We start from the raw sequence: 22447 nt of genomic DNA on the forward strand, positions 1-22447 counted from the left end.
GGCTCAAAATCCCTGTGTGTAACACTTCCTATTTCCTAATGATGGTCATCAGAAGCAATATTTTGTTATTAGATTCCAGAACTTCATTTTAAGAGAAAGAAATGGTAAAGGAAATCAGAATGATAATGCTGAGAGAGACTTTACATTCTTTTATTATGGCATTCACTGTATCACATGGTAGTTTTGATATGCTTGTCTGTTTTTTTTTAATGTTTTTTTAATGTTTATTTATTTATTTTTGAGAGAGAGCACAAGCAAGGGAGGGGCAGAGACAGACAGACAGACAGAATCCAAAGCAGGCTCCAGGCTGTGAGCTGTCAGCACAGAGCCAGATGTGGGGCTCGAACTTATGAACTGAGAGAGCATGACCTTAGCCGAAGTCGGGTGCTTAAGAAATGTTGGGAGAATCCAGTGCATTAACATATTGAAAATGCTTTTATGTAAAACTCTATTTAAATGTAAGGTATTAGCAGTATTTCCTAATTATTATTACTGCATGTGCTATTCTCCAAATAGATGGCATGTGAATTATATCTCGATACACATTGTTAGGTAGGTAGAGAGAGAGAGAGAGAAAGTTGGAAAAATGAAAAAACTTCATACTTCTGGAAACCATGAGGTTCAGAAAATTTGAATTGTTGGGGCTGTGAGGGTATTCTTTGTGTTCTAGGTTTTCTCTCCCTTGCCAGCCTAATTACCTCTTTCCATTTGCTTGTTCGTTCATTCATTCATTCATTCATTCATTCATTTATGCAACAAATACTATTAAGCTCATCTTCAGATGAGCTACTATTTTGGTTGGTATAGGCATACGGACAGTGCCTATGAAGGAAACAAAAAAAAATCTCTTTTTTAAGTTCATGGTTTTGAGGAAAAGGCAGACATGGAAACAAATAATTATAAAACAGTAAAGAATGTGCCATTGTGGAGGTATTTACAAAGAATGAGGAGATGCCCTTGATTTCTCAGAGCAAGGGCACTGTCAGAGGAAGGTAGAGAAGTTTGAGTTAATTCTGGAAAAAGTTTCCCAGATAGCTGAGGCATGTTAATAGGAACAGCCAGTTCCTATCCAAAATTATAAGTCCTGCTTCCTTTATTTATTATTCTTTCCTGCCAGCTGCTTCTTTAACTTCCCATAATTATGGCCTTGCCCCCAGACTTCTAGTCTGTTCTTTCTTCTGTTCTTTCTGTGACTATTCAGAGAGATTCAGTGAAAGTTTGTAGATGTGGGGTGCTTGGGATTTTGTGGAATGAGAGTTTTTGATCTTGCATTGTATCTCTTCTTTTTTTATAAAGTGCAGCTAAACTTGATGTGTAAATTTTTAAAGTATTGCAAATAAAATGACATATGTTCACTTAAGATTTTAATGTGTTTAAAAATAATAGTTGGCAGAAATATTGAGTATATTAAAATTTAGAATGAATTTTAGCTCCATGATACAGTACAATTTTATATTTGAGGCTAAGCTATCAACTTGGAAGAAAGGAGTTAGGAAAAGTAAGTTATTAATTTATTTGTCAGCCCGGGTTGTAAGAGAGTAAGGTTTATGCTGGCATTCTGAGTACAACATCTGAAATCACTCATGTCTACTTTTCTAGATCCAACAGTATCTCTATGGCCAAATTAATTTCTTTTTTACATTCATTTAAGAATATGGCTTTTACTTTGCAATCTAGCACATATGTCATCTTACCCCTTTTATCATTTTTTAAAAGTTAAACTCAAAATATATCCCAGAGTTCAAAGCTGAATTATACTCAACTATATACATGTACCATGTGTACGTAGACTATAAATTTCTAAAAATTATATTTCTTCAGAAATATGTGTGCTTTGGGATGACAGGTCAAAGCTTTAAATTCTACTTTCCTTAGTCTATTTTATTAGTTGGTAGAGAAATATTGGAGACTTGTTTTAAAACCCATTTTTGTAGCTCAAATAGTCCATTAAGTGAATTAATAGATGCAAAAGAGCTTAGGAGAAAGTGCCTGGCATCTGGTAAGGGCTCAGTAAATGCAAGCTCTTGTCATTCCTATTATTTCTCCAAAGACTTTTCTTTTCAGTCACATGCTGTGACATGAAGTATCACCATCTGGGTTGACTCAAACCACTTACCCAAATCAGAATAAAACTTTTAGCCCTGGAGTCATTTCCTGTCGTTTCTAATTGTACTTAGGAATATACTAAAGAAAGATAACTCAACCAGCTATCAACTGAGCAAATGATGCAAGTGCCTCATTCCATGTGTGTGCACATACACCACCAATGCAATGAAAACCAACTTGAGAGTATGAGAGAAAAGAGACTACGGAAATAGACTTTTAAAAAAAATTCGGTTTAAGTGGAGAGTCATGGGACAGGTCAAAATGGGCAGGGGAAAGAATTTGAGAGAAATAAAAATGTGGTGCAGGTGGCCACCCTGAAGCTAATTTAACTTGGGTCATCTATGATCTCTTCCAGCTGTGAACATGTGCATGTGGCCCAGTGGCCCAGATGTTCTTCCTCGGTCTTTATGTTGCATAGCCCATAAAATTAAAACAGGATTGGAATTTAATTCTAGGGCTTTCAGAGTCCAATCGTCAATATTTAATGGAGCTGTTCTCTGAAAATATAGAGTCCTGGTTAGAGAGTCCCTGGTTTGGGCCAAGACAGCCTACTGTAATTTTTGTAATTTCTCCTCAGTGACTGCTGACTCCCTTCCTCCACTGCCCCCCACCCCCTCCATCTTCAATTTTATTCTACTCAGGGAATGCTTTTCACCTCAGAAGCTGCTGGATCATATAAATATGTGGTTATTTCTAGTCATGAGTTAGAAATCTCTGAAAGACACAAGTAGTGTGCTACTTTCTATAGCAAAATCAATTAATTGAAGATATTTAATGAGCTTGTGGTATATATTTCAACACTGGCGACTCTGTCGGCCATGTGAGGAATACAAACAAAACATAAAACATGGAACCTGGCCTCAGGAAACATGTAGTCTGGTTGTGAAGGAAAGATGAACACATGTAAGATCATCAAAGAACAATATAAAACTCTTCTATGGCTCTTTAGAGGAAATCTACATGCTTCCTTGTGATGGCTACCTCTGGTTGTGACTTTTGATTCAGGTGACTCACAGATAAACTGGAAGTAAGGCCTGAAAATCCCAGTTGAACACAGAAGAGATCTATGAGATGTGTGTACCAAACTACATTTACATTGTAGAGTCCCACATCTAAATTCCTGAAAGCCACCCTTTCTTTTTTCCTTTGTTACCTGTAAAATAAACAGATCTCTAGCTGAGAAAGACCCCTTTGTCTAGTTAGTCCTGTGGCAGAGCAGGGCCTATTTGAGCAGTATTTTAATCACTAAGTAGTGTTTTTTCATGCAGTCTAGTAACTTGACCAAGAAGCAACAAAGAGTTGATGACTAGCTAGCTGGAGCTTATTTCGTAGCAATAGTCTGGCTGACATACTATGCACATTAGTCACGGATTCTGACTTAAATTCTCTCCAGAGACGACACAGACACATGGAAGACCAGAGGGGAAAGGTGAACAGTTATTAAGAATATCTGACTGCCAGAAACACAATCAGAGTCTTTTGTGGACAGTTGCTGTGAACAGAAGATGAAGAGTCTAGATTTCAGTCCAGATTTCTGTTGTGTGTTATCAGAAACAAGAGTGCAAAGTTCCAGGAAATTCTTTAGCCTAACCCATCAAAATAATAGTCATTATATTTGGACACTTGTTGTGTTTTGAGAACAAATAAGTGTCTTCAACTTATGTGTAGAAGGCTATTCAGTATAATGCAATATTCAGATTTTAGATATCCAGGATTCTTATTGAGCAGGCAAAATTCTGAATGCTTTGTCTACCTCAGAGCATTCAGGAAAAAGCTATGTATAAAAAGAGACTTCAGATATATGTCAGCCATATATTTCTATGAATTTAACTTCTCATCCTTTCTCTTTTATAAGTTAAGCCTAATTACATTTAGTGAATATTAATAGTGTTCATTATGTGCAAGAGAGTGTGCTGGGTGCTAAAATCTTTAACAAATTCAGAATCCAGCTAGGGAAGTGTAAGTGAAGAGAATTACAGTATCAGGAATAAGTACTAAATAACACCAGAAAGCTGCTAGTCAACCTAGGCTGAGCATTGGCCTGGAGCAGGGGCCATGTAGGACACTTCTGTGAATGGCAAGTGTTTTGGCTCAACTGGGGGATGTAGGGATGGCCAGGATGGGAGATGAAGCAGAAAAAGATAGTTTAGACCAGAACAGTGGGGTGCAATGGAGATGATGTTTGCACTAAAACCCATCCAAAGACTTCTGTAAGGAAAAGGTAGCCATTGTGTGATTGCAGAAGAGAAAGTAAGCTTCAAATATGAATTTTGGGAAGATAATTTTGATGGCTGTGTGAGCAGGGAAGTGATAAGAGAGGAGGTATCTCAGATAGGGGTTTGAGTTTGACAACCATTGCATCCCACTTGGCATGAGATGGTGGCAGCCTGAGCTGATCAGGACAGTGAGGAAGAGTGGCCGGGAGAGGCCTTGTGGAGGAAGAATAAGCTAGATGTGGCTGCTCAGACAATATAGAAACATAGGTGATAGAAACCTAGTGCAAGTTTGGTTGTGAAAGCAAGTCACCCCCAATTATGGAGATTTGTCATGGAAATACCATGTACCACATTTATCTCTCTGGGTCATTATCAACCATTATCAGTTTATGTATTTTTAAAACATCTTCAGTTTTAAGCACTGTGTATCTTCCCTTATTTCTTCCATTTTCAGATGATGCTTTCAACCACTTTTCAGTGGTTGGCATGTTCTTTCACAGTTTTCCATCTTCAGTGGAAAGCATGTATTCTAATAATTCCTGTTCCTTTTTCCCAATCAGTAAGAATGGCTTAATGATATATGGATAATCGTTCAGTAGTGTTATATTATTAGTAGTAACAAGATGGCATCCTATGATTGTGTAATGACTCCCTCTTGGGATATGGGTTTGATTTTTATGGACAATCTTGCAGGGTACTTAACCTTCCTTCTTTTTAAAACATTTTTTTTAATGTTTATTTATTTTTGAGAGGGAGAGAGAGAGACAGCACAAGCGGGTGAGGAACAGAGAGAGAGGGAGACGTAGAATCTGAAGCAGGTTCCAGGCTGTGTGCTGTCAGCACAGAGCCCAATGCGGGGCTCGAACCCACAAACTGTGAGATCATGACCTGAGCTGAAGTTGGACGCTCAACCAACTGAATCACCCAGGCGCCCCTAAACTTCCTTCTTTCTTTTTTTTTTTCCCATGATTATATTCAGAAGATTACCGCCTGCCACAGCAGATCTCTTCTCCAGCCTTTTAAGAAACAGAGCAGACCTAGATTTAGGAGGTGATGATCAGGACCGGCCTCTAAAACCTTGTGTTGTCTTCCACAAGTGGTGACTCCTAGAGCTGATTGGCTTCTGGGCTAAGCAATAACTTGACTTCAGGGCCTCCTCGGGATGCCAGAATCTTGTAAGAAGCCAGCTGTTCAGTTGCCATAGGAGTCTCAGAGAAAAAACTGGCAGCCACACGCCAGTAATCTTCTGACTATATTAAGTTTCTTGGGCCCATACCAGTCCTACCTTAAGTGAAGCCCCAAGCATCCTTGATTGTCTAGGAAACCAAGGGCCAGCCTTTCTAAAGTGCTGAATTTTCAAATGCAAGGAAGTAGGTGCTTTTCCTGAGGGAGTAGCAAAATGGACAGCAAATGTGTGGTCATTTAAATGGTATGACTTGGTCCTTTTTTCCCTTATAGGGGGGAAAAAGCAAGTTCATACTTAAATTCTTTTTATTTTCAGCCTCCTGTTGATGTGATTCCACATGTTAAGATTTGTTTAAAGGACTATCAAAGGTAAACCTTCAATCTAGAATGACATAGTGAAGTTTTGCAGAACTGAACGTTAAATTTGAGCATGATCCGAGTACAGTCAGTTCTGCTGTCATGCAGCATATTGCCTTCCTAAAAACCACTGCACTATGCAAAATCATGTGATAAAAACCACAGGCTAATGGGAAACGTAGGGTAAGGGGCACAGGACACAACACTCAAAGACTTCACCAGTGACATATGTTTTTTAAAAAAGATAAGATTCTGTAAAAAGATTAGCACAGTTTTATACACATTAAAGAAACACGTTAAGAAGCATGTAAATACTATGGTAAATGTGGCACTTTATGTTGAAAAGTTTGTTTGAGGAGGTAGATACTGAAAGGGTTGTTGCTTGTGAGTTTTGTGAAAGGGTGGAAGGAAGGTTATCTGATATCAGATAGAAAGTTCTAACACCAGATGTGGATGGGAATGGCTCACAACACACAGTGAACCGAGGTAGCTGGGTGGTGTTTAAAATGTGTGGGGGGGGGGGCGGGGGGAGGCACGCACACACACTGCGCATTTTGTGTATTCCCACATGGCTCAATTCAGCTGGATGACGTTTTCTGCATTCACTTAGTGTTTGTCACAGAAGAAATTTTGCATTAGCAACAAAGTGAAATTCATGTTATGCTCAAATTGTTTTCTAATATATCAAATGGTTCGGAAAGAATTTGTATCCTCACACTGGCAATACAGCAGAACTCCCCCTTAGCTTCTATATAAGGAGTCTGAGACCCAGCCAAGCTAAATGAGGTTTCCTAGTCAGATTAGCAGTAGCTGAGCTGAGTGTGAATTCTTGGACACCCAGGCTCCTTTTGTAGTAGGAATGTCTATGTCATCTGTTGCTTCTTTTACCGTTATATCCTTTATTTTTATTGTTAGTGATAACATTATTTTAGTACTTGTTTTAATGTAGGTGTAAGCACTTAACATAGTATGTGGAACTGAATAAATACTTGTCAGTAAATGAATTAATAAATGAATGAGGTTAGTGAATGGTCATAATCAAGCCCAGGTTCATTGTGGAAACAATTCCAGACCTGCGTGTAGAGGAACAAATAGAAAAGATATGTAGAGTTCAGGATGGCAGTACTCTCCTTATATACTCTTCAAGGTTTCTTGGGTTTGTTTGGATTTTTGTAAAATAATTAAGGTATAGGCTTGTGACAACAGACAAGCTATTTAACCTCCCTAGATAATACCAGAGCTACCTCATTGGGTTTCTGTAACAGTTAGATAAAATCATGTATATAAACTCTTAGCATAATGCCTGGTACATGGCAATGGTTCATTAAGTGTTAGCATGTATCATCATCATCACTACTACTACTGTTGCTGCTGTTTTTCTAGCATAACCCTCTGTATGTTGGAAGGAACCAAGAACCAATGAATGTGAGAGAAGGCGCTCTGGTACTTTTCCTGAGCTGTGGCCCAGTTTTTCCAATTACTCACTGGATACCCCAACCCAGAGATACAATAGCACTTCAAACTCAACACATCCAAAGTCAAACTCATTAGCTTGCTCCCAGTAGACTCCTCCTCATGAGTTCCCACTTTCCTCAATTTACCCAAGCTAGACACCTCAGTGGTCCTTTATTCTCTCCTTCCTCCTCCACATTCCATGGGTCACTCATTAAGTGTGACCTCAATTAAGTGTGACACTCAATTAAGATTTTATTGAACACCAAGTGTGTACGAGGCACTCTCCAAAGTGCCTCAAGAAATAAGCGTGAATAAGGCATGATTCTTGTCCTGAAGAATCTTCAGTATAAGACAAGATGCAGAGAACGAAGCGCTGAATGCAAATCCCACATAGTAAGCCAGTCAAGGTAAAATGTATTGACCAGCTGTAAGAGGCCACATGATGTGATCATGGTTCCTATATGTTGCCACTCAAATACAAAGTGGACAACCGTTTACATGGAAAGATGATGAAGGGTACCATCAGGGGATCATTCTGTATTTTAAAAATTTTGGTCCTTTTGGTTAGCAAAACACTTGTCAGGAAAACTAGTGTTTGTTTGTTTGGTTTGGTTGGGTTTTTTTTTTTTTTTTTTTTTTTTTTTTTTTGAGAGAGAGGAAGACAGAGGGAGAGAGGACACAGGAGCAGGGGAGGAGGAGGGGCAGAGGAGAGAGAGAATCCCAAGCAGGCTCCATGCTCAGCACAGAGCCCATCTTGGGGCTTCTCTACCTCACAACCCTGAGATCATGACCTGAGCCAAAAGTAAGAGTCAGACCCTTAACCAACTGAGCCACCCAGGCACCCCTGGGAAAACTAGTTTTATTACTTGTTCTCCATTTTGGGTCCTAAAAATATTCTTTCACATGATGATGACTTTACAGTAAAAGTTTTCCCTTTTTAAGAATATTCAGTTCTTTTTTTTAATGTTTATTATTTTTATTAGTTTATTATTATTTTGAGAAAGAGAACACAAGGAGGGGAGGGGCAGAGAGAGAGAGACAGAGAATCTGAAGCAGGCTCCAGGCTCCGAGCTGTCAGCACAGAGCCCGATGCAAGGCTTGAACTCATGAACCATGAGATCATGACCTGAGCTGAAGTCGAATGTTTAACCAAATAAGCCACCCAGGTGCCCCTAGAATATTCAGATCTTCAGGTGGACTTGTGTCTGTACGGTAATTGTTTTTTGTGGTGATATGAAGGTAGGTTGAAAATAATTTAAAGTCGACTATTTAAAAATTTTTTTAAGTTAAAGAAGTTTTAAATTTAAATTAAAGAATTTAAATTTCTACTTTTTATATACTCAGTTGGATTAATAAATTGAGCTTAGCCCATTTATTCTCATATTCTTAGCAGTTTTGTACAAATAAAACCTTAGAGATTTTTAATTCACTGTAAGCTTCAAATGTAACATGTAAGTGAAAGGGAACATTATCTTTCAAATGCACTATAAATAATTTATTCACTAGTAAGTAATTAGGCAGTTAGGAAAGAGCTGTGGAAAAATAAAAGTTTTTAAAATAGGGGTAATTAATAAGCAAAGTTATCTAGGTACAGAGTCTGTAGTTCTCCAAAGGATTTATTTATTGATAACTTCCATGTGCCAGGTCCTGTTCCGGGAGCTGGGGATGCAGCAGTGAGCAAACCAGAACCCAGCCCTGAGACAGTTTACATTCTACTGAGAGAGACAGGAAATAAACTAATAAACAATAAACCAGGCAGTGATGCCAGGCAGTGATAAGAGCTATGAATTAAAATAGGGGCAATAAGGGCAGCGCACACGCATTCAAGCCAGAAGCACAGGTTGGGATTGGAAAAATTCTTCCAAGGATGGAGGCACAGAGCGCCAGGGCTGAGGACAGCTTCACCCAGGTCACCCACCAGGATGGCCCAGGGGCCCAGGGAAACAGCAGCTGCATGGACAAGGCAGGCAGAGGCCCGGCCGCAGGGAGGCCCGGTTTCCCACCCCTCTCCAGCCGTGGATTCCTAGGTGGGAAAGAAGAGACAAGGAAAATTCCAGTCCCAGCTAACAGATACATGCCATTAAAAGAGAACGGATGCAGAGATTTACTCCTATTGTAGAACATTTGCGACTTCAGATACGCTTTACCTTGAAATTCAGGAATGTGGAATCAGGACTTGTAAAGAAACCAAGGACGTTAGTATTTTGACAAAAGCAGCTGATTTTGTGAAAGCCTTTCTCTTGGGTTTCAGGTGGAGGACATACTTGCCCTCATTAGGTTGGGTAACCTTTTCCTAGAGTCTTTTGAAATTACAGATGTGATGACCCTAAAGGGAGACCACCTGTGTGGGGCAATAGGAAGAATCACTGGCAAAGGAGGAACCACCCAAATTCACCACAGAGAGTGTGGCATGGACAAGGATAATTTTGGCTGATGTGAAGGTTCACATCCTTGGCTCTTTACAAAATATCAAGATGGCAAGAACTGCCATTTGCAACCTCATACTGGGGAATCCTCCATCAGAGGTTTATGGCAATACTCAAGCCATGGTTAGCGGAGCAGCAGATCCATTCTGATTTCAAATCACTGACATTTTATCTTGTCTTTGGACTCTAGAGAAAAAGACTTTGCCCTCCACTCATGGTCACAAGAAACCGTGTGAAGGTTTTTTCCATTTCTTTAAGTCTCCATCACTTGTTTCATTCTCAGCCAGAAGCATAAATAGAAAGGAAAGGTTTGATTATTCACACCCAGCAGCTTTGAGGCTAATTTCCATATCTAAATTTAGTACTGTTATTATACTTATACATTATTTATAATTTATCACTTCATTTTAAAGAAAAGATATGCATAGTTAATAATTCTCTTATTGGAGGAAAACTTATTGTTTAAACAGTCCTTTATGAATTCATAAATTTATTTATAAATGTATAACTTTTATGAATTGATAAACATTTCTTGTCTATGGAGTATAATTAAAAGAATCATCTCACTAAAGAAAATAAGGGCAATAAGGATTAGCGAGTAAAGAGTGCTAGATGCAATAGATAAGGTGATGGGAAATCACTCATAGATTGTGGGGCTTCCTCCCTATTTGGTTGTTCACTAAGATTTCATTATTCACGTTGGCCTAAATCAGACATTCGAATTGACATCTACCATCACACAGTCCTACCTTCCGTTTCACTCTGGTGCATAGTCTCTGCTAGCTTGTGTTGGTAATGAATTGCATAAGAAAATAGCTTGCGTTGTTTATCAAATCTGCCATGTATAGAGGTTGTCTCATGTGGCACACATTATTCTAACAATAGTGTAAATACTTTGAAATCTGCATCCTTACTAGTGGGGAGACAAAATGCTTTCATTAAGAAAACACATACATGAAGCAGATGGCTAACTAACAGCATCTTGATGTGAGCAAATTTTAGTCTCAAATTCTATGGCTTCATAATCTCAGAGGGATTTTCCTTCTTACTGTTAAGGAAAATTTACTCCCCACTGCATTTTAAAGAATTAAAAGTCACATTTGTATGTTAAGAATATTCACTTTGGCCTATTAAAAAAATTATGATTGCCCCCCAAAAGGGGGCTTTTATGACCTTTTACATTTTTAAAGTAAAGCCTTCCATCTGGCTAAAAAATATCTAAAAAAATAATTCTTTTACTGTGTTTGTCTTTCCTAGTAAATGTTACATTCATTCCTTAGAAAATTTGCTCTAGGGCAAGTTCATTTTGGCCTGATGTAATTTAATCCAAAGGGAGAAAAACATTAAGTTAATGAAATCTTAATGGAAAGCCATTATATATAGTGTGGTGTCTTAATTATTATTCTCCCAAATTATATTGGCTTATAATTTTTAATTTAGGTCTAAAAAAAAAGATACAGTGTTTAGTTACCTAATTAAATGCAATGCTGATTCATTAGGGGAATAATACATTATTTAATTCCTTTTAAATGAGCTCCCACAGACATGTGTCTGTATGTATCAATTGGATATAATTTCTCATCAATCACTTTTTTAGCCATGATAATAGATTGCTGAGCAATCCGTGGCATCTGTTCTGACCACCTGGAGTTATTCAGTGGGTAACTTGAAGTAACCAATTATCTTTAATTATTTTTAACAAAAAGATCAGATTTCTGTATTCTCTGAAAATGGGAACTACCACAGAATCATATGAAAATCAACCTTCTTTGCCATCATTTAACTTGATCTGAAGAGATATAAAAAGTGTGAGTTTTTATTGCTTAGGTTATTTATTTTATTTTATTTTTGAAACTCAAGACAAGATTTCTAACAATTTTTTAAGGTTTCCTAGTATAAGTTTGCAAACCATACATCCAGTAAAGGACTAATATCCAAAATACACAAGGGACTCATCCAACTCAATAGCAAAACACCCAAATAACCCAATTAAAAATATTTTCTTTCATTCCATAGTTTCCTTTTTATTTTGTTGGTGATTTCCTTTGCCTTGTAGAAGCTTTTTAGTTTGAAGTAGTCCTACGTATTCATTTTTGTTTTTCTGCCTTTGCTTTCAGTGTCAAATCCAGGAAATCATTGCTAAGACCAATGTCAAGGAGCTTATACCCTGTGTTTTCTTCTAGGGGTTTTATGGCTTCAGGTCTTCTGTTCAAGTCTTTAATCCAATTTGAGTTGACTTTGTATATGGTCTAAGATAGGGGTTCAGTTTCATTCTTTTGCATGTGACTGTCAGTTTTCTCAAGGCCATTTATTGAAGAGGCTATTCTTCTCCCATTGTATATTCTTGGCTCCTTTGTCATAAATTAATTGATCATATCATTGTGGGCCTATTTCTAGGCCCTCTAATCTATTCCACTGATCAGTGTGGGTGTTTTTATGCCAATACCATACATTTTGATCACCATGACTTCATGACATAGTTTGAAATCAGGGAGCCTGATGCCTCCAGCTTTGTTCTTTCTGATGATTGCTTTGACAAGCGGGCTTTTGTGGTTCCATACACATTTTAGTATTGTTTGCTTTGTTTCTGTGAAAATGCCACTGGAACTTTGATGGGAATTTGCAGGGGCTCTGTAGATTGCTTTGGGTAGTATGGATATTTTAACAATATTCTTTCAATCCATGAACACAAAATATCTTTCCATTTATTTGTGTCATCTTCAGTTTTCCATAAATGTCTTACAGTTTTCAGTGTACAGGTCTTTCACCTCCTTGGTTAGATTTATTCCCAGGTTGTTTTATTCTTTTTGATGCAATTTTAAATGGGACTTTTTTCTTAATTTTTTTTCTGATAGTTCATTGTTAATATATAGAAATGCAACTGATTTTTGTATATTGATTTTGTGTATTGATTTTGTATCCTGCAACTACTAAATTTGTTGACTAGCTAAACCATTTTTTGGTGTGGTCTTTAGGATTTTCCTTTTTAAAAAAATTTTTTTAAATGTTTATTTATTTTTGAGAGAGAGAGAGAGCACAAGCAGGGAAGGGGCAGAGAGAGAGAGGGAGACACAGAATCTGAAGCAGGCTCCAAGCTCTGAGCTGTCAGCACAGAGCCTGACGCAGGGCTCAAACTCGTGAACATGATGAGATCACGACCTGAGCTGAAGTCGGACGCTTAACCGACTGAGTCACCCAGGCACCCCAAGGGTTTTCTATGTATGGTATCATTTCATCTGCAAATAGAGACAATTTTACTTCTCTCTTTATAATTTGGATGCCTTTTAAAAAGTTTTCTTTTAGTGTCATCTGTTTCCTCCCACCATTGTCTCACCTTAAAATGAACATAAACTCTGTGGGAGGAAAGACTTTCTCCATTTTAATCTAGCACACAGAACATGGCATAACCCATGGCAAACATTCAGTCAGCATTTGTTGGGAAAATGTCATTACTTTTTATTCTTTTAAGTTTTTAATTTGTTTTGAGAGAGAGAGAGTATGTGCATGAGTGGGAAAGGGGTAGAGAGAGAAGAAGAGAGAAGCCCAAGCAGGCTCTGCACTGTCATTGCACAGAGACCCATGCAGGGCTCAAACTCATGAACCATGAGATTATGACTTGAGCTGAAACCAAGAGTTGGATGCTTAACCAACTGAGCCACCCAGGTGACCCAGAAAAATGTCATTAAGTAGGCCCTCCATGAGGGCAGATAACAGTTCATGTAGAATTGTGCACTTTTAAAAGACAATAGTTTAACACCAAAGACAACTTTGAAAGGAGAAAATAATACCTCCCAAAGACAGCCAGAGAGGAGAGTGGAATCCAGGGAGCATGTCCCACATGAACGTGGTACGGTGGGCTTGGCATCTCCTTCATTTGGGATAATACCAAGCATGTGGTAGATGTCTAATAAATGTTCGTTGTATTAATTATTTAACTAGCTATGGGCTTATCTTCAGTTATATTCAGTGAACATTTGAGGATTAGTTATGAGCTTTGTCAATCATTGGGCAGACACAAAGATGAATAAGAAAAGATCTTTTCCCTCTAGAGATTAGTAATTACATAGATAAGCCTCAGTCTTGTTAGTCCCAGCCATAGAGTTTCACTTTTCTTCCAAGAGGGCTGCATCCCTGAGTTACCCCCAGAGATCCACTGAAGAGGCTTCCAAAGGGCTCAGCCTTGTGGGGATCACCTAGGACAGTTCTGCCCATGGGGACAAGATATAGAACGCTTCCACCTATGTGTACTGGATGACCTGCAATTCTTGCTTCTTTACCAGTTTTTAAATGAGGATTTTCCCCTCCCTTGAGGCCCAGATTTAAGTACTGAAAGGGCAGGGACCCACGTACGTTACTCCATGCACGTTGTCTTTGTTAGCATTGTGGGCATAACTGAATTTGTCCTTCTCCTTGACCGTCTTGTCCATCTGCTCTTCATTACTTTAGACTAACCAGAAAAATTGTGTCTTGTCTAGGGTGACACTGCTTTTCAGTAGCTGAGCCAGGGCAGGAATGCACCTCTTCTTTTTTTTTTTTTTTTTTTAATTTTTTTAATGTTTATTTATTTTTTTTTCTAGATACATGTAATATGGTAATACACACACAAAGATACACACACATATAAAAACCAGTATATCACTATTTGTGAATACAAATTAATTTAATGTTTATTTTTGAGAGAGACAGAGACAGAATGTGAGTGGGTTGGGACAGAGAGAGAGGGAGACACAGAATCTGAAACAGGCTCCAGGCTCTGAGCTGTCAGCACAGAGCCCAACGTGGGGCTCGAACTCACGAGCTGCGAGATCATGACCTGAGCTGAAGTTGGACGCTCAACCGACTGAGCCACCCAGGCGCCCCACGAATGTACCTCTTCTAACTATGGGGCCAGTGCTGTATCCAGGACACTACCTTCCCTCAACTCATGCTGCGTGAGAGACAGGTGACATCGAGTACACATTACGTGTGGGAAAGTACTTTGGAAATTGTCTATCAGTAGGATGTTGATCAACAACCAGAATGAGAATGACTTTAACTTCATGGTGCATGAACTGCAGACCACCATGCACAATTGCTCCAGAGGAACTCACATGCCCACCCTTGTTGAGGACCCTTGCTGCCCTAATTATTTAGTTCCAGATACTGTAGACCCCAAGGAAAAATCAATAGCAGTGGCCTCAGAGAGAAGTGATTCCCTCTTTTACTGACTCTGGGACCTTGAGCAAGTTATCTAATCTTTCTAAACCTCTATCTTCTCATCTAGAAAATGGAGATTATGAGTGCCTGCCTTCTGATGGCTGTGAGAATTCAGTGTATGTAAAGCCCTTAGTAAGGGCTTCTAGTAAGTGCTTAAGAAGTGTTAGCCATTGTTAAAGGGTGATTATTTTAAAAGGGTAAATGATGACTCTCAGATATCAAATGAACACGTGTCAAGGATTTATTTAATTCGCTCATTAATGAGATAATCAGTAGGTTGTTACAATCAGGTACCTGGAAGGCTGCACCACACAATGCCTAGTTTTCTGCTGATAACACCCATTAATCATTCTGATCCATTTCAGAATTTTTCACAATTATTTTCTGCATTTTTTTTTTCTTATTGCTAGTTCCTTATTTGCATGCTAGGAATGTTTTGAGGACCAATAAGTTAATAGATATGAAAATTTGCCATATAAGCTGTGATATATTTTGCAAATAGTAGAGTACAAAAGAGACAGGTGAGGCCAACCTGAATTTCAGGCCAACCTCTGATACTTCCTGTGATACTGTGATCTTGAGCAAGTCACAGAACACCTCTTTGCCTATCTTTCCTTAGCTGTAAGTTAGTGTATTTAAGATTCACTGCACAAGGCTATGGTGAGAATTAGATGAAGTTACGTGTGGGAAAGTACTTTGGAAAATAAAAAAAAATGCTATAGAAGGGATGTGATGTTATTGCTCTCAGCTTAGATTTGGTCCATTTTTCTTTAAGAAGAGACTTTAGAATAAGAGATGGAGTGGTGAGTTCTTAAACTCACCAGGTCATTATTACTGCAAGTTGTAAATCACATGGAGAGGTCTTTAACTCAGTAACAATGATTTATGGCACTACTGTTGATCCAAAAGCACCTCTCCAATATTCACCCACATGTCCTGATGGCTCCAGAGAGAAGTTCATGGTGCCAGCAGTGGTAATGTTGATGCCCATGGGGCCATATGTCCTTAATTAAACCTGTAAGAACGGCATTTTACTCTCCTCAACCTCTTCCCCCAGTGCTGTCATCCCAGAGTCTCCCCTGGTTATCCTGTAAAAAGAGATTCATTTAACCAGCCTGTGGAGACTCTCAGGAATTTGCAGGAATTGGGAAGGAAAAGTCTTTGGCCCAGCACACTCCTTTCCTGGCCCAGTTCTGGGTTTTGTAATTGAGAAGGGATAAGGAGGGTTTGGAGTGAGTCCAGGACCCGACACTGAAAGCACTGAGAGGAGTTGAGCGAGCTCTGGTGGGAGGTGCCAGGACTGCTTCGCCTGGAAAGGAGCAGGCCACAGCGGGATTCTATGGGCAGATGCTTCCACAGAGGCAGTCTTTCCACCATGCCTGGTGCAGAAGAGAGTGACTTTACCTCAAGGGTTATAGTTATGGAAACTGAAGAACTGTCTGCCTAAGCTAGTGAATGCTGTGGACACATTTATGAAGGTTCTACCAAGTTCTTCTCTAGAGATTTTGAAGAACAAGATTGGGACTCTCTTAATCTGAAATATTACAGAACATGTCTCCCCTGCTGCCCCGCTGAGGCAGAGGCTTTATTCAGATACGAAGAAGGGAAAAGCTGAGACAAGGGAACCACACCTGATTGTCCTACCTTGTCTATTGTGACTAACAGAGCCAGGTGAAGGTGGGAGAGAGATTGAGTAACTGAGCTGACTTCCCTGTTTACCTTCCCTTCCCTGTGCCCTGTGAGGGGCAGCATTTGTGACAGCGTTTATCACACTTACTTCCTCTCCTTAGACTGAGCTCTTCAAAGGCAGAGCCTTGGTCTTCACCCCTGTGTCTCCAGCCCCTAGCATAATACCTGACACGTAGTAGGGCTCAGCAAATATTTGTTGAATGAGTGCACAGATATGAATAACTCCTTTGACAGGGTGAGGTCAAGTCAACAGAAACCTCAATGCTGGAGACACTGACAGAAACCCCATTTAAAAGCCAGTTGACCAGCCCAACCTGTGAGTGCTATTGAACTGTTCACCATAAAATAGTAAGGGAAGCCTGAGTTCAAACTTCAGCATTCGTAGTGAGACTATTTTCAGCTTTCTCAGAGACAGCATCTGTAAATAATCAGGCAGAAGCCTTTTATAAAACAACACAGAAAAACCTCAAAGACTATTCTAAGGCTGCAACATTTAAACAAGATTTTAACCCATGGGGACGCCAAGATCAACACGGAGCTTCCTGAACATAAAAGCCTGGAATGTCATAGCAGTGTGGGGGCAAAAGCTATGATCGCATTTCCCCTTTTCTAAATTATATACTGCTTAGTGTTAATGTGAGCGGAGGGCTGGGACAGAGACGGCCCTGTGGGTTACGTAAGTAAACCTCCTTGCACCCTCCATCTCAGCTGTAATGCAGCATCCATGGTGACAGTGGTTGGAGGGAGTCACCAGGCTGGCTGGACTGACAGAAGGCAAAAGGTCACTTGTAGGTCATGCCATGATTTAAGTACTTGATGTAATTTATAACTGGGCTTTTGCCCTATGTAGAAAAATGATCAGGGACATTTGTTGTGTAATTTCTTCTCTCACTAGAAGATGTTGTTCTTAAAACTGAGTTTAGTGGCAGCTATGAAAGACCATCTGTAGCACATTCCAAAATCACTTTCTTTTCCTTCCCAATTGGCAAGAGGGACAAGAAACCAAATGAACCCTTTAGCTCTCTCAACCTGCATGATTCTCGCCTGAGGAAGAGAGACAGGTCTCTAGGTCACATCTTTCCCTGTCCCTGTATTAGGGACCACATCAGCCAACCTCAATTATAAACAAGTGAAAACAGAGTGCTCCTAAACCAATCTTACTATCAACCTTACTATGTGTGTGGCCAGTATGATATAAAAATCTGCCCATTTCTCAAGTTACCTGCAACGTTACTTCTTAAGGCTCTTCCAGGGAGACCTGCACTAATAATGAGTCGTCATGTCTTGTTACCTGGGCAAGCTAATATTTGAACAACTATCATAACACCTGACAGTTGATACAGCTAACTTTAATTCCTTACTTTAATTCCTTAAATCATTTTAATTCTTTAAATCCAAAAGGATTTTTGAGGTTATTTTCTTAAAAAATAAGAACGTTATTTGGAAAAATAGTACACATATTCATTTTAATTCGTGTGTTCTGGACTTGAGGATAAGGCTACATCTTCATTTTTGTACTCCTAGTTGGTGTAGTGTTTGGAAGATGGTCTAAGCCCAATAAATATTTTTTGAATCACTGAGTGAGAGGAATATTTACAGAGCAGAAGCCTCTGTGCTGGTTGGCTGTGAGTCCAGTGGTGTCTTCTTTCTGCAAACTCTGAAAATGTGTATAAACAAAAAGATCAGAGTGAGAATTTAAAAAGAACATTTATTATAATTTTCAATAATATGTACTTTTTAAGCTCATGAATACCGTATCTGAAATTGTGCATGGACACACATACACCCCCAACACTTCCCATAGGTACATGCTTAGACCGTCACGCATAGCCTCTATGTGAGTGCATGTATATATATCAATGTTTTTTTTTTAAAGATACGGAAAATATAGTTAACGGTAGTTATCTCTAAAAAAGGAGTAAATTTGGGAAAGATAAAGAGTACTTTCACAATTTAGCTTATATGTTTCTCATTTTTGAATTCTTCCTATGAGTATGCATTTGTATATCTCAGTTCTTAACACATGGTCTGGCACTTAGCAAACGTTAAATCAATGTTAAACACACACATAAAGTGAATCAGTGAATGGAGTGACATGTAAATTAGACTCAAAACATTTGACTTTGAGAGAGTTAGGAGTAGAATGATGATAAGGAAATTGAACTGAAGACTTAGGAAAGAGAGGGCATCGTCTGGGTCTATCAATGAAAGAAGCCATCAGAAATATAGGAATAGTTTTGGGTTGCTATTGATAAATATATTTTCCAATTAAAAAAAACCAAAATGGCCCCAAATTTACTGCCCACTATTAGCAAATAACATAGTATTATGTAGAGTAACATGGTATTACACATAATTGTAGGTGTTCCTCTGGGCTTATCTATTGCCTGAACAAAGGCCAATGGCCTGGCAAGAAGGCCACTAACTTTGGTGATCTGCTAACCTGATAGGGCTGGACAGGCATAGCTTCCTGAAAGGCCTTTGTACTCACAGTCCTCTTCAGGTAATGCTGGTTTGCCGCATCAAATAAAGAACTAATGAAACCATCTGGAGAAGGAGACAGCAATCTAGTGGTTCAAGCACCAGTCATTTGGCCCGTCCATGAGCTTGATGTCCAGAAACTGACATGATGCGTGAGAACGTTTAACCCGAATCCAGCTGGTATGACCCCAATGCACGAAACCCTTTCTTGGCCCCTCATCTAGGAAATGAGTTGGCAGTATTTAAAAATGCTTGAATGGCAGCTTGGAGTCTATTTGAAGAAGCTGGTAGAAAGATCCCAATGGCAGGAATGTCCAGATAAGATTACCACCAGTAGTCGGTTGCTGAAATCACTTAAGTATTTTGATCAGGTGGAAAAAGTGCCACTTAGCTTCAGTCTGGGTGGCAGAGAGTCCTTTTAAATGTAGCTACAGCACAGACGTTCTGTGCATTACTCATGCTGTGAAGTACGTGATTTAAGCCACTGACTTCCTAAATTAAAGACACAAAAAGGCAGACATGTAATTCTTTTAATTACACCTCCAAATTTCTCCTACATTCCTTTGAGTTTGTCTCCTGTTTGTCCGTGTTTGCCTGTTTGATCAACCTACCAGCAGAAGATGAGCAGCGGTGAAGGTAGAGGATCTGTAAGAGGATAAAAGACTTTACTTAATTTGTTTTCACTATAGGAAAATGAAGGCAGTGTTTTTGGAAGTTGAGAAGATAAGAAATCTGATTTCTGCTGATAGTAGAGCATTTCAAGGCAGAACTGAGACATAATGTTTGTATGTTTTTTTGCTATCTGCTGTCCACTAACATGGGTTATTAATAAAACATATTTGACTTCTATCACCAGGCAAGAAGGTTCAATTTTATCTTGTATTTCTAGTAAAGTACAGCCTTCTAACCTTAACATGTATTTTTCGTAACTCAGCAATAGAGACAGGCTGCATTTTCAGAAGGTTTGTAGTCATGAACAACTTAAAGCTGTGTGTACTTTTTAAAACTATGCAACCATTTAGATATTTATTTGTAGGAACTAATTGAAGTAGGTACTTAGAAAGCCATGTAAGTTTGTTTTCTGCTAGATGACATGAGAAACTGAATTTTGGAATTAAGCAGCTAAGTTTCTCTCCTCTTTCTCACCTGTTCCCCTTTGTAAGGAAGGGGGCGTGATGACTTCTTTTACTGTCACAGTTTCTGGGTTGGTTTTCTGATTATAATGGGAGACGTGCTAACCCATCTGTACTCCCAGACTAGGCCTCACTGACATCAGTGCACCAGTCTGAAGGTTGTTAGGTCTCTGTGCCAAGAAAAGCCTCTCTGTAATCCCACGGTCATTAAACTAGTGTAACCTCACCCACCCCAGATTTCCCCCCCAGGTACACTTGACCTCAGCTAAGTCTTTAACATGTAACCCTTTGAGTGATGTTCTAAGAATGTCCATGTTGGATATGGCCTGGTAAGAGAAGGCTACAATCTTTATTGGGGTTTCTGAGGGAAAGGAAGGGCAGAGCAGGATAAATAGGATTGGCTAGTTTGAATAATTTCTGAGGGATTTTGGCAATGGGGATGGTCTCTAGTTGCCTGGTACCTGGCCCTGGGATGATTAAGGCAGAGGAATATTGTATCCAGGGTGAATGGAACAGAATGAGGAAGTCTGGCTCTGGATTGGTTAGTTTGCATATCAAAGGCATGCTCCCAGCTGGGCCCTTTGCTATCTCCAAGAATTGGCTATCCCCAGGGGAAGGGACAGTCTCTTTTCAGCTAGAAAGGGTTTTTTTAAGGTGTCAAAACATCATAATGTACAGAAAATAAAAAAAATACAATACAGATGAGTTTAACATATCTGTCTGAATCTTTCTTAGTTACCTTTTGTGGGTTTGCATGAGTATTTGCCAAATTATGTTATAAAGTGATTTGCCTTTAGTGGTCTACATGATTTCAAATGAATGGTACGGTATTTATACAGCCCTAAGTTACTGTCCAATACCAACTTTAACCTCGACTGTGGCAGGCAATCCAGAGCCCTCTTCCCCTCACCCAGAAACTTTTTGAGGGCTCTTATTAGCCTTTTAGACTTCTTTTTTTTTCTTTTTCTTTTTTTTTTTTTCACATTTCTGCAGAAGAGATTTTAGCCTACATAGATTTTGTTGCTTTACAAAACTTAATGAGGCTTTTCCCCTTTTCACCGTACTTGGAAATACTGAGGACTCATTCCAGTTACCCATAATTTCTCAGACACCCACTGGCAGCTAGCCATAGGAAAATGTTTTCCTATTCTAGGACTGAGGCAACTGTAGGGCTGAAGTTTCATTTTGGTGACACACACACTCATAAATAACCATCAGATATTTTATCATTTCATGTTTGGATGATTTTCCAGTTATCTATTTTATCTTTTGCTGTGAAACAAACCACTCCAAAACCTAGTGGCATAAAGCAGTTTATTACTCTTATATCTCTGGTCTGTGAGTTCAGGATTCTGTGCAGCTCGCCTCTGCAGCACCACCCTGGGGTTTCAGCTGGGATCATAGGAATGGCTGGAACTGGAAAACATGGGGGCAGCAGGGCAGGTCTCTCTCCTCACATGGTCTCCAAGTGACTAAGTGCAAGCTTTCTCACAGAACAGCAGCCTCAGGGTAGCCTTCTGACATGGTTGCTCTGGGCTCCAAAAACAATTCTTCAGGAATCAGAAAGGGGAAGCTGCTGGTCTCTTAAGGCTGAGCCTGGAAATTGGCAGGCTACAGCATTCTTTCTGCCATATTGGTTAGGTTGGTTAAGTTTTCACAGAGACACCCACACCCCACCCTGCAGATTCCAGGGCAGAGGACAGACTTCACCTCTCAGTTGGAAGATTAGCAAAGAATCTGTGGTTATCTCTACCGCATGGCATTTAGCATATCGACAAAAAGAAGATTATTTTTATCTCACTCTGTACCTACCTTAGAAAAGTAGATATTCAGCTGTAGCTCATTTCAGAGTTCTCTCTCTATGAAGATTGTTGACTGATGGAAAAATTTTGACTTCAAACTAAAATTATGACTTGGTAATCATCTAAACTATTTACAGTGTATAGTAGGATATCCAAATGTATATCCTTGCACTTATTGGATATTTTCCAAAGAATTTTAAGATGTATTAAATGATTCTTACATCTGTGCTTGAGTATTACTGTCTTCATTTTGTTCATGAGGAAGTGGAGGCTCTGAGTGGTTAAGTGTCCCATATTACGTGGCTATTCATGGTGGCAGAGACAGGACCAGAATTAGGTTAGCTGTATACTTTTCACTGATGGCATCTTTGTATTCCTTAATATAGATAAAAGGAAGTCAA

General features: G+C 39.2%; 1 protein-coding gene and 1 pseudogene across 2 annotated transcripts in view; both read left to right on the forward strand.

The window, feature by feature from the left end:
- Nucleotides 1-22447, forward strand: part of COLEC12 (collectin subfamily member 12) — a 194998-nt gene that overhangs the window by 59673 nt on the left and 112878 nt on the right. The window lies entirely within an intron of this gene.
- On the forward strand, nucleotides 7996-10866 carry LOC109248564 (RNA-binding protein PNO1-like; annotated as a pseudogene).

This window comes from Panthera pardus, unplaced genomic scaffold (genome assembly GCF_024362965.1).
Source record: "Panthera pardus isolate Hobbes unplaced genomic scaffold, ASM2436296v1 HiC_scaffold_15, whole genome shotgun sequence".
Taxonomy (NCBI): Eukaryota; Metazoa; Chordata; class Mammalia; order Carnivora; family Felidae; genus Panthera; species Panthera pardus.